This window comes from Trifolium pratense, linkage group LG3 (genome assembly GCF_020283565.1).
Source record: "Trifolium pratense cultivar HEN17-A07 linkage group LG3, ARS_RC_1.1, whole genome shotgun sequence".
In the NCBI taxonomy this organism is placed as follows: domain Eukaryota; kingdom Viridiplantae; phylum Streptophyta; class Magnoliopsida; order Fabales; family Fabaceae; genus Trifolium; species Trifolium pratense.
The window spans coordinates 34,248,235-34,259,045 of record NC_060061.1 but is presented as its reverse complement, the minus strand read 5'-3'; positions in this window follow the sequence as shown (position 1 = coordinate 34,259,045).

Here is a 10,811-nt window from a genome sequence, read left to right as displayed (position 1 = left end):
AAAAAGGTTGTTGCTGAGAGCTTCAATTCACAGAGGGGAAAGAAAAGAGCCGAGGCTCCCAAGGCTGCGGTGGCTCGTTCTCAGAAAGGGAAGGAGGCCAAGGTGATGATCCTCTCTTCAGAAACTTCTGACACTTCAAGCTCCGATGAGTCGGAGGATCCTTTTGAGGAGTTCTTGAGGGCCCACAAGTTTCCTCATCTCTATCCTCCTCCCCCCCCCCCCCCCCCTTTGGTGAAGGGAGGTCTCGGGATGGGAAGGAGTCCAAAATTTGGCCAGCGGAGGTGTTGGGAACCGATTCGGACTCCGCAATTGATTCGGATTCCGAGCATGAGGATTAGATGCTCGGGTCCTTTGTAACTTTTCCTTTCCTTGTATTGGCTTCCAATTAATAAAGAACGTTTTTGCTTTAAGTATTTCGAGCACACTTTATTTGCATTCACGCTTTATGTATGCTCTTGATTTAATAATGTCGTGGACCTTCCAAATGACTCCGAGCGGACTTTTCGATCGAAAAACCGTACTCCTTTTTCGAGCATGTTTTCGACTTTATGAATTTGTCGATGTAGCGCGGTGTTTTTATTCGGTGGTTGCGGCCTTCCCCGTATTTTCAGCAAAGAAATACGGGGAATGGATTCCGAGGATCTTGCATTTCCTTTTTCGGTTGCGATTTTCTCGGGATGTGGTGTCTTGGATTCTGCGAGATTTACGCGAGCAGACGGATGTGACTTGAAAGGACGAGTCGCTTCGTTTCCTCTCGCCACGTGTAAAGACTATTAAATAGTACTCGAGTGGCTATTAACTGAGATTTGAATCTCGAGGTCGTCTTGAACCGTTGGATTTTCGCGCCTTTTCGTTTCTCCTGAGATCAAATCTGAGCCACTTGATCGTGATTGATCCGGACCGTTAGATCGATCCTGTGGGTCAGATGGAAGCGGCGCGGGTTTTTCTGTACGGACGTGTTGGCCTATATATAGGAGGGAGGTTTTTCGTTTGAAACTTTACAGTTTCTTACTCACTTCCTCCATCATTTGGCCTTTCCGTTTCAAGCTTCCTTTGGTGGTTTTGCTCCTCTTCCGTTCTTCTACTACAAACTCCTTACTCCTATCTTCATTTAATCAACAAGTAAGTGTTTTATCCCTTTTAATCTTTGAAGATTTTGCTTTGGATTTTACTTTGATTATGTAGTTAGTTGCGCGGTAGGGGTTTGTAGTTTTGTTTCCTGTGTAGTTTGGGTAGTCCCTTTGAAGGTTGTAGGTGGTGATTAGCACCATTTTCCCCCTAAAATAGGGGTTTTTCGCGGTTTTCAGGCGAGAAATCGCCGTTTTTACCAACTGACGGTTGGGTTTTGGCTTAGAACAGTGTCGAGCACCACATGCGTTTCGTGCTCGGTTATTTTATGAACTTAGCGCCCGGAGAGAGTATTTTATCCCTTTCAGTTTTCGCGTAGTCTTTTGTTGAGATCCTCGCCCTTTCACTTGATTTGGCGGTGGAAGGGTGGATTTGAATGTCGAATTCATTTTTCCTTCCTCTGCTTTTTCAGGTTTTCTTTTAGATGGCTGAAGGATCTCAAAGTCAAGTCTCGTTTATAGATCAACAGCTGTCCTTGTCAATTCGTGTCCGAGCCGACCTTTCATGGGTGGCGGACGAACCTCGAGAGACAGAGTCGATTTATCAGAATTGCGAGAGTGACATCCCAGAGACGATGTGCACGGATATACAGACTCCTCCCACTGAAGATTTTGAGGTGCGGATTCCTACTGCTCGTCATAGGATCTGCAGTACTTGGGCTTGGGGGACGATTCCCATGTACGAGATTGCCTTTAAGCACCTGGGAATTCGGCTGCCCTTCACAGATCTGGAGGTGTCCATCTTTCGTCATCTTCGCTTGGCCCCTTCGCAACTTCATCCAAACTCGTTGGCCTTTATCAAGGCTTTCGAAAAGACTGCTGAGTATTTGGGTTTGGGCCCCACCTTGCCTTTATTCTTTTACCATTTTGGCCTTCAACGGAGCTGCCCTCGGGGGGAACAGGCGAAAGGGAAGCTCGCGAAAGGAGCCCCGGTACCGGACACCAAACATGGATGGGTTTCTTTGAGGCAACGGAAACGCCTCTTTGATATGTTCGACGAGTTGGTACGGGGTTTCAAGTCTGTTTTCTATGGGGTTAGGCCCATAACGACGAAAGGTTGGAACAATTTCATTCGTAGGGGGCACCGAATTGACGAGCTGGGGCAAGAAGTGCTCGATGAACGGGGGCTTCCTATAGAGGAAGATTTCGCCAGATTCCCGTTCTATTGGCGCAGGGATCATTACTCCATGTCGACCAAGGAATTTGTGTTTACGCTGGGAGCGTTGTCAGCTGAGGAAAGGGCTGACTACAAAAAATTATTGGAGTTCGTGGAGGGCTTGCCTCCTTACCTTCTGAGTGACCCTGCGGGCGAACCTTTATTCGGGGTAGATGGTCGAAGGTTGACCTGCCCGAAGGTGATCGCTACGAAAGAGTTGCTCGCTTGCGACACCTCGGAGAAATTGACCGCTTTTTGGAGTATGCTCGTAGCTTTCTTTTATTTATTTTTTACCAACTGTTTCCGCTTCTTTTGTTTGCTCGCCTGTGTTTTGCTAACTGTTACACTGATCTGTGTAGGTACAATGACCAGTGGATCTGCTGCTCTCCGGAAAGCTCGTGCTGCTTAGAACAAGAGGGAGGCGAGCAGTGCTGCCACAACTTCTTCTGCCCCTCAATCTCCTACGGCCTCTAATGTGGATCGCTCGAAGAGGATGCGTCTGGAGGAGGAAACCTCTTCTCATCGGGAGCGTGAGGTGGTAGATCTTTCTGGTCAGGATGATCCTCCTCGCCCCGGTCCTCATAGGTTATCTGCTGGTCTTCCTGCCGACGATTTCGTCCTTCCTCCACTCTATGCTCATGATAAACTGCTGACCGGAGAGACCAAAGTGAAAATTGATCCAGCAGATGAGGCCATCCTCGTGGATATGGGTCCTGAGGCTCTTCGGACCGAAATAGCTGCCCAATCCATGGCTCTGCTCAAATTAGTCGAAGTGGCGACTTTTTTGAACGGACGAGAGTGCAAGTACCTGGAGGAGAGGGATGAAGCTCGCAGGGAATTGCCTCTGTTGCAGCGGAGGTTGGCAGAATCCGAGGCCTCCTGCGAGGTGTACAGGGAGGAGCGCAAGACTCTCTCGGCCAACCTCAAGGAAGCGGAGGATAGGCTCAAGACTGTGTCGGAGGAGAGGGATAGTGCTGTGCAGAGGGTTGATGAGCAGAAGGTTTTGATAGGCGAGCTGGAAGGGAAGTTGGGGAGGCTCCAAGTCACCGGGGTTATTGAAGATGGGGAGAAGGAGCTCGACCCTCAAGGGGAGTATGCCTCCTCCTCTCGTGCTGTTTTGATCGCCAAGATCCAGGAGCTCGAGTCCAACATGGTTGCTGCTGCGACTTTTAGTTTTAACAATGCAGTGGCTCAGCTCAGGATCCTCAACCCCGGCTTGATCGAGGAAGGTTTGGATGAGGACAAAGAGGTACGGGATGGAGCTATTGTCACTCCTGATGATGAAGTGTAAATTTATTTTTCTCTTTTATTTGTTCGGGCGTTTGCCCTTTTGATGTAACCGACAATTATGACCCTTTGAGGTTTTTATAATTCCAGTATTTCTATTTATCCACCTGCTCTTTTACCTTTATCTCATCTAGATTTAGGGTTTGTGTGGTGATGCTTTTAATTTCCTTTGAATGTCGAGTCGATCGTTCGTATGCTCAGCGTTTTTAGGTTCGTACTTTGATTATCTTTTCGTGTGACGACCTGTATGCTTGATGCTTTCGTTTGTGCTCGACGAACCTTGAGGTTTTTAACTTGGGGATTTTCCAAACATTCTATACGCCGAACTACTTGTTTCCTCGCGCTAGTGTGTGCTTGGATGGTGGTCATCGTTTTGGTAGCTGGTACCATTTGATGCCGGGCTTAGAAGGTGTGGGGAACCATTCCAAGTGTTTGGAGATGTTTATCCAAACTAACAACGAGGAGAGGGGCTGTTGTTTAAGCTTTCCTCCTCGGGGTGTGAACATCCCATCGCGAGCTGGGGTTCTACCGGGCGTCTACTATGACGATGGTGCTCCGTGGTCTAGAGCTTTCCTCGCCAACATCATCGAGCTCCTAATGTCTCGACTCTGTTTTATATTTTAAGATTCATGCCCGTACCTAAGCACTCCTCCGTTGTATAGGCGTGCTTCTCATGGGCGAAGACACAGCCTTCGTCGAGGGGTGACTTTGAGCTCCCCTCAACTGTAGTATTGTTTGAGCTTTTCGGCATTCCAAGGTCGAGGAATTTCTTTTCCGTAAAGATCTTCCAAATAATAAGCACCGTTTTCGGTTTTGGCTCGGACACGATAAGGTCCCTCCCAATTTGCCGCGAGTTTACCTTCGCGGGAATATTTTTGGTTACGTCGTAGTACTAGTGTCCCAACATCGAATTCTCGCTTGATGACCTTTTTGTCATGCCGTTTTGCTATTTTTTGTTTCAAAGTAGCTTCTCGGAGGGCTGCGCCGTCTCGGAGTTCCTCCAAGAGGTCGAGCTCCTCTCTGAGCATTTCGTGGTTGTCTTCCCCTTCGAGGGGTACTTCCGTTCGGAAGGAGGATGCTCCGGTTTCTACTGGAATTACGGCCTCTGTTCCGTATGTTAGTCGGAAAGGCGTTTCTCCCGTTGTAGAATGTGGAGTGGTTCGGTAGGACCAGAGTACGCTGTGTAGTTCTTCTGTCCATTTTCCCTTTGCTTCATCCAACCTTCGTTTGAGTCCTCGTAATATGACCCTGTTTGCAGCTTCGGCTTGACCGTTCGTTTGAGGGTGTTCGACAGAGGTGAAGTGTTGGGTTGTACCTATCTTTGCCATGAACTCTCGCACTTTTTTGTCTGTGAATTGAGTCCCATTATCTGTAATGACAACTTGAGGGATCCCAAATCTTGCAAGTATGTTGCGTTTGAAAAATCGCAACACATTGAATATAGTGATATTGGCGAGAGGCTCGGCCTCGATCCATTTTGTGAAGTAGTCGACAGCTACTATTAAGTATTTATTTTGTCCTGCTGCCGTTGGAAACGGTCCTAAGAGGTCCATCCCCCACCAAGAAAACGGCCACGGGGACGAAAGCGTTTTTAGCTCGTTTGGAGGGGCCAAGTGCATATCCCCGTGACGTTGGCATTTGTCGCATTTTTTGACATGCTCTTTCGCGTCTGCTTGCATGGTAGGCCAATAGAATCCCGCTCGCAAGGCCTTTCTGGCCAAGGAACGTCCACCAATGTGCTGACCGTTTATTCCTTCGTGGATCTCGCCGAGGATCGAGGCTACCTCGCTTTCCTCGACACACTTTAGTAGAGGGATGGAAAATCCTCGGCGGTACATTTTTCCATTTAGGATTACGTATGCGCAGGCTCTTCTTTTAACCTTAGCTGCCTCCTTCTTATCAAGTGGGAGGTTTCCAGTGTTCAGAAATTCGAACACATGTGTCATCCAGCTGTTGGCGTTGATCTCGCATATCAGGAATACCTCGGTGGGTTTCACTATGCTTGGTTTGGATAGCGTTTCCTGAATAAGCGATTGATTTCCGCCTTTCTTTCTCTTCGTGCTTGCGAGCTTTGATAAGATATCTGCTCTTGCATTGTGTTCGCGAGGAACGTGCTTGATTTCGGTTTGTCTGAATTTGGTTAATTTTTCTTTGATCAAGTTTAAGTATTCCGTGAGTCGCTCGTCTTTTGTTTGGTATTCCCCGGTTATTTGTGATGCGACGAGCTGTGAGTCCGTGAATATCTTAATTTCCTCGGCTTCCATATCCTGAGCCAACCTTAATCCTGCCAAGAAAGCTTCGTACTCGGCTTGGTTGTTTGTGGTTGGGAAAGCGAGTTCGAGTGAAACTTCTATGAGCACTCCTTCACCGCTTTCGAGTATGATACCTGCACCACTCCCTTGTGGATTCGAGGATCCATCTACGAAGATGGTCCATTTGTTTTTATCCGGGGTAGATGACGTGGTCATTTCAGCTATGAAGTTTGCTAGCACTTGGGCTTTTAAAGCCTTTCTGCTTTCGAAAAAGATTTCGAATTCGGACAACTCGAGCGACCATTTTAGCATTCGTCCTGTCATATCTGGCCTCGCAAGGAGTTGCTTAATCGGTTGATCAGTTCGGACAACGATTGAGTGAGCTAAGAAATAGTGTCTTAGTTTCCTCGCGGCCGTGACTACTGCTAAGGCCGTTTTTTCAATCTGTAAGTATCGGAGTTCTGGTCCTTGCAGAGCCTTACTCACGAAGTAGACGGGTTTTTGCCCTTGCTCAGTTTCTCTTATGAGAACGGCGCTGATGGCCTCCGATGCTACGGCGAGGTAAAGGTATAGGGTTTCCCCTTCGTTGGGTCGCGTTAGGACTGGAGGTTCGGATAGTGCTCGTTTTAAGTGTTGTAGCGCATCCTCGCATTCCTTTGTCCATTCGAATGCAGATTCTTTTCGAAGTAATTTGAATAAAGGTAGCGCGTGTTGAGCGGATTTTGCGACAAAACAAGATAAGGCTGTGAGCATCCCGTTTAATGATTGGATTGATTTTTTTGAGTCCGGCGTAGGGAATTCAAAGAATGCTCTGCATTTATCGGGGTTGGCTTCGATTCCTCTTTCGGTTAAGTAAAACCCGAGGAATTTCCCAGATTTTACGCCGAATGTGCATTTTTCAGGATTGAATCTCATGTTGTACTTTCTCGCTTGGTCGAACACTCTTTTTAGATGGGCTGTATGATCGACTTCCTCTTCGGATTTGACGATCATATCATCCATGTAGACTTCGAGCATGTCACCGATTTCATTATTGAAGACTTTGTTCATCATCCTTTGGTATGTGGCGCCTGTGTTTTTAAGCCCGAAAGGCATTACGTTGTAATAATAATTACCGGATTCGGTCATAAACGCTGTTTTCTTTTTATCGATTTCAGCCATTTTTATTTGATTATAACCCGAGTACGCATCCATAAACGATAGTAATTTAAATCCTGATGAATTATCTACTAATTTGTCTATGTTAGGTAAAGGGTAAGCGTCTTTAGGGCAAGCCCTATTAAGATCGGTATAGTCAACACACATGCGCCATTTTCCATTCGATTTTTTAACAAGTACAACATTGGATAGCCAGGTGGTATACCTAGCTTCCGAAATGAAATTTGCCTCGAGGAGGTCTTTTACAGCTTTTTCAGCAGCCTCCGCTTTTTCGGGAGACTGCTTCCTACGCCGCTGAACAACGGCACTAGCCCTAGGATCTAAAGTCAACTGGTGACAAGCGACCTCAGGGTCGATACCAGGCATCTCTGCAGCGCTCCAGGCGAACAGTTCAGCATTGTCCTTAAGGCAGGCGATCAGCTGCTTTTTGACCAAGTCGGGGAGCCCAGTTCCAATCTTGATCCCTTTGAGGGGGTCTTCGCCCAAGGGCACCAGCTCGAAATCTCCTTCCGGAATTGGGCGGTAGATTTTCTTTTCAGCATTGGTGAGGTCCTTCAGCTTCTCTTCCTGATGCTCCTTTTTTATGAGTCGAGCATCTATGTCGACGGAACCTCCAATAGTGTTTACCCCCGAATTTTTCTTTTCAGTTTTCTTGGGGGTTGCCACGGTGCTCAGATTTTTCGCCGCGGCCTCGAAGCATCTCCTCGCAGCAGCTATGTCGCCGTTGATGGTGGCGACCTGGCCGTCCAGTGTGTAGTATTTCAGCTTCAAGTGAACGGTGGACGACACAGCAAACAGCTCTGCTAAAGTAGTTCTGCCGATGATGCAGTTGTACAGCGAGGGACAGTCGACGACCATGAATTGTGTCCTCACGGATTTCATAGCCTTTTCCTCGCCGAAGGTGACGATGAGGTCCACGTATCCCCAAGGCTTGGTAGTCGACCCGTTGAACCCCTGAAGGTCGGGTCCTACATAAGGAACCAAATTTTTCTCCGACAGTTGTAAAGTTTTGAAAAGCCCCGAGTACATTACGTCGCACGAGCTCCCCTGATCTACGAGGATGCGGTGGACGTCGAAGTTTGCCATGCGAGCCCTCACCAACAGTGGTATCTGGTAGTTTGGCGAGCCCCCAGGAACTTCTGATTTGTAGAAGGCCAGCGGGTCGGAGTCTCCCTCAGGTTTGGTGACGGTGATGGGAGTTACCGAGCAAACGTTTTCCAGCTCCTCGAACTTTCTTTTTACCGATCCGAGGGTGATTTTGTTTAGGCCTCCCCCTGTTATCACCAGTGCTTTTGGGAAATTTTCCCATGAGCCATTCAGGTGGGCGTTGAAATGCCTCATGAGCGCTCCCTCGTCCGACCCCGGGGATGGAAGTGGAATTTCAGGTGCTGAGATGGCCAGTGCCTGAGGGACGATGCCTCTGTTTTCCTGCTCGGGAACATCAATGGCCATTGCGACCTCTTGAGGCTCCCGCCGTTGTTGTTGTTGTTGTTGTTGTGCTTGTTCGTCGTTCTGAACGTATCTTCGGGCATAACCCTTTTGTATCAGAATTTCGATAGCGTCTTTTAAGTGGACACAGTCCTCAGTAACGTGTCCATGGCTTTTATGATAGCGACAAAATTTCGTCCTATCAGTATTTGCCTTCATGGGCTGCTGTCTTGGGAAGTGGATCCCAGCCTTTTTGAAGTCCGCAGCGGAGACTTCGGCGAAAATGCGATCTCTTGACGCATTTAGTGGAGTGTATGTTGTGAATTTTCCCCGAGGAGGTTTGGAATCTTTAATCCTTTCCTCCTTTTGCTTTTCGCTACCTCTCCGCGAGGTTCCAGCTTCATCTTTTTCGTGGTTCCTGGTTTTTTCTTGACCTTTAGGCCTCCTTAGATCTTTGGCCCTCTGTTTCTCCTCGTAGGCGATGTACTTCTTCGCCTTTCCGAAGAATGCATCCAGCGTCTTCGGCTCTTCGATACCGACAGCTTTAGCAAAGTCGCTGTCCGGATGTAGTCCCCTGTCGAGGAGGTACAGCTTCATGCTCTCCTCGATCTTCACTTCTACGGCTGCTTTGTTGAACCGTTCGAGGTAGGCCCTTAGAGGCTCGTTCTCGCCTTGGATAATGGCTTCGAGGGTTGCTTCAGTTTTTGGATGACGCCTCGAGGAAGTGAAGTGAGCCCGGAAGCGGGCGCACAGGTCCGACCAAGAGTCTATGGATCCTGGCGCCAAGCTCTTGTACCAAGCCATAGCGCCTTTCCTCAGAGTTGTGGGAAAGAGCTTACACTTGATAGAGCCTCGTACATATCTGTACTCGAGGAGAGCTTCAAGATTTTCGATGTGCTCGTCCGGATCTGTCGAGCCATCGTAGGTATCCATTGCCGGTGGTTTCTCGAGTCCGACCGACAGGGGGAGTTCTCGGATCCTTCGGGAGAGGGGGCCTTGGTGACTGTCCCTTTCTTCCGGGGATCGATTCCTTTGGCGGCGAGGAGGGTTGTCCCTTCTAGGGGAATGTCTCCTCGGTGGGGTGGAGTTTCGAGATATTGCCTCGTTTCTCCTTGGGCTCGACCTCCTTTCGCCTCTGTGGCGAGGTGGTGAGCGTGACCTGGAGTAGGTTCTGCTCCTCACAGGTGTGGGTGAACGGCGAGCTGGGCGAGCTTGCGCCGTGATCCTCGATTCAGCAATTGCGTCGATGCGACGGCTTTGCTGCTCGAGCCTTTGATTCTGCTGCTCGTATCGCTGGTTCTGTTGCAGTAATAAGTCCGACTGGCGGTTGATTGCATTGACCAGCGCAGCCATCATTTCTTGCATGGGGACTCCCGGAGGGATAACCACTGCCGGAGTCGCCTGTGGCGGGGTAGCCACAGGGATCTGCGGTTCTTCTGGGTTGTAGGGCTCGTAATGCTCATCTTGCCCTCCTTGGCCATTTTCCGTTACGGAGGCGAATTGGCCGTCCCCTGGGTGGTACGTCGCGTAGTCCATTGTTGATCCATGGTTCTCCGCCACGTGCTCCGGGATTTGGTGGTTGTTAACGCCAGCCATTGGTCGTGAAAGAAGGTGTTTTGAAGGAAGTTTAGTTTTTGGTTTGGTTAAACAGGGAAACTAATGATTCCCACAGACGGCGCCACTGATCGTGTTGACCAGAATGATGCGACCTCGCCGGCGTTTGCGGTGGTTGAGAGCGTTGAGACCCCTGTTGAAGCGGAGGGGGGTTGTGTACCTGCAGGCACTCCGACGCTCAAGTCAGTTTGTGTTTGTGAAGGTTTTCTTAGCTAAAATGATGCGTACCTTGCAAATGAAGTGGAGATGCATATATATAGCCCCCAGCGCTGGGCCAAGACCCTTGATGGCATTAATGGCCATCAAGTGGCTGCCGGAAAACGGCTTGGAGGCCTTGATGTGCAGTAAATGCTCATCATTCCAGTTTACGGCCGTTACAATACGTAAGAGTATCAGACCGTTGGAGTCTTGCTCGGATCGTGTATGTTCGACACCTTCTGATGCTCGAGCTCGACGCTCGGCCCAGAACACATAGTAACTTATATTTTTCTTTATCATATCACATAAAAGGGTAGCTTTGGGTGTTTTTAGATATGAAATAACCCCTCTTTCTCAGCGTTGCGATTATTTAGTTAACATCAATTTCAATCAACCTCAAATTCAACTAATAAATAAACCGCCAACAATGGAAATTCAAAAGTATGAGTATTTCAGTCACTTTAATTTTGTTACATTATTTATAAGCATGAATGTGTCATATATGCAATTAACTTAAATGTTGCGATTTTATTTGCAAAAATTTATACTTTTTATATATTTTTAATGATATCGAATTTGTTTTAGTAAAAA